Below are 2,595 nucleotides of genomic sequence, written 5' to 3' on the forward strand. Positions count from 1 at the left end.
CTATCTATTTTAACTAGATTCGTCCATTCAAAACGAACTTTGTACTTTCTAGTGGAATTCCACCAGAATTGAGTTTTCATGCAAAAACTATCTATTTTAACTAGATTCGTCAATTCAAAACGAACTTTGTACTATCTAGTGGAATTTCACCAGAATTGAGATTTCATGCAAAAACTATCTATTTTAACTAGATTCGTGCATTCAAAATGAACTTTGTACTATCTAGTGGAATTCCACCAGAATTGAGTTTTACTGCAAAAACTAGATTCGTCCATTCAAAACGAACTTTGTACTATCTAGTGGAATTTCACCAGAATTGAGTTTTCATGCAAAAACTATCTATTTTAACTAGATTCGTGCATTCAAAATGAACTTTGTACTATCTAGTGGAATTCCACCAGAATTGAGTTTTCATGCAAAAACTATCTATTTTAACTAGATTCGTCCATTCAAAACGAACTTTGTACTATCTAGTGGAATTCCACCAGAATTGAGTTTTCATGCAAAAACTATCTATTTTAACTAGATTCGTCCATTCAAAACGAACTTTGTACTATCTAGTGGAATTCCACCAGAATTGAGTTTTCATGCAAAAACTATCTATTTTAACTAGATTCGTGCATTCAAAATGAACTTTGTACTATCTAGTGGAATTCCACCAGAATTGAGTTTTCATGCAAAAACTATCTATTTTAACTAGATTCGTCCATCCAAAATGAACTTTGTACTATCTAGTGGAATTCCACCAGAATTGAGTTTTCATGCAAAAACTATCTATTTTAACTAGATTCGTCCATTCAAAACGAACTTTGTACTATCTAGTGGAATTCCACCAGAATTGAGTTTTCATGCAAAAACTATCTATTTTAACTAGATTCGTGCATTCAAAATGAACTTTGTACTATCTAGTGGAATTCCACCAGAATTGAGTTTTCATGCAAAAACTATCTATTTTAACTAGATTCGTCCATCCAAAATGAACTTTGTACTATCTAGTGGAATTCCACCAGAATTGAGTTTTCATGCAAAAACTATCTATTTTAACTAGATTCGTCCATTCAAAACGAACTTTGTACTATCTAGTGGAATTCCACCAGAATTGAGTTTTCATGCAAAAACTATCTATTTTAACTAGATTCGTGCATTCAAAATGAACTTTGTACTATCTAGTGGAATTCCACCAGAATTGAGTTTTCATGCAAAAACTATCTATTTTAACAAGATTCGTCCATTCAAAACGAACTTTGTACTATCTAGTGGAATTCCACCAGAATTGAGTTTTCATGCAAAAACTATCTATTTTAACTAGATTCGTCAATTCAAAACGAACTTTGTACTATCTAGTGGAATTCCACCAGAATTGAGTTTTCATGCAAAAACTATCTATTTTAACTAGATTCGTCCATTCAAAACGAACTTTGTACTATCTAGTGGAATTCCACCAGAATTGAGTTTTCATGCAAAAACTATCTATTTTAACTAGATTCGTCAATTCAAAACGAACTTTGTACTATCTAGTGGAATTTCACCAGAATTGAGTTTTCATGCAAAAACTATCTATTTTAACTAGATTCGTCAATTCAAAACGAACTTTGTACTATCTAGTGGAATTTCACCAGAATTGAGTTTTCATGCAAAAAATATCTATTTTAACTAGATTCGTCAATTCAAACCGAACTTTGTACTATCTAGTGGAATTCCACCAGAATTGAGTTTTCATGCAAAAACTATCTATTTTAACTAGATTCGTGCATCCAAAATGAATTTTGTACTATCTAGTGGAATTCCACCAGAATTGAGTTTTCGTGCAAAAACTACCAATTTCAACTAAACTCGTCCATCCAAAACGAACTTTGTACTTTCTAGTGGAATTCCACCAGAATTGAGTTTTCATGCAAAAACTATCTATTTTAACTAGATTCGTCCATTCAAAACGAACTTTGTACTTTCTAGTGGAATTCCACCAGAATTGAGTTTTCATGCAAAAACTATCTATTTTAACTAGATTCGTCAATTCAAAACGAACTTTGTACTATCTAGTGGAATTTCACCAGAATTGAGTTTTCATGCAAAAACTATCTATTTTAACTAGATTCGTGCATTCAAAATGAACTTTGTACTATCTAGTGGAATTCCACCAGAATTGAGTTTTACTGCAAAAACTAGATTCGTGCATTCAAAATGAACTTTGTACTATCTAGTGGAATTCCACCAGAATTGAGTTTTCATGCAAAAACTATCTATTTTAACTAGATTCGTCCATTCAAAACGAACTTTGTACTATCTAGTGGAATTCCACCAGAATTGAGTTTTCATGCAAAAACTATCTATTTTAACTAGATTCGTCCATTCAAAACGAACTTTGTACTATCTAGTGGAATTCCACCAGAATTGAGTTTTCATGCAAAAACTATCTATTTTAACTAGATTCGTGCATTCAAAATGAACTTTGTACTATCTAGTGGAATTCCACCAGAATTGAGTTTTCATGCAAAAACTATCTATTTTAACTAGATTCGTCCATCCAAAATGAACTTTGTACTATCTAGTGGAATTCCACCAGAATTGAGTTTTCATGCAAAAACTATCTATTTT

This window comes from Anopheles moucheti, unplaced genomic scaffold (assembly GCF_943734755.1).
Source record: "Anopheles moucheti unplaced genomic scaffold, idAnoMoucSN_F20_07 scaffold_260_ctg1, whole genome shotgun sequence".
Classification (NCBI taxonomy): Eukaryota; Metazoa; Arthropoda; class Insecta; order Diptera; family Culicidae; genus Anopheles; species Anopheles moucheti.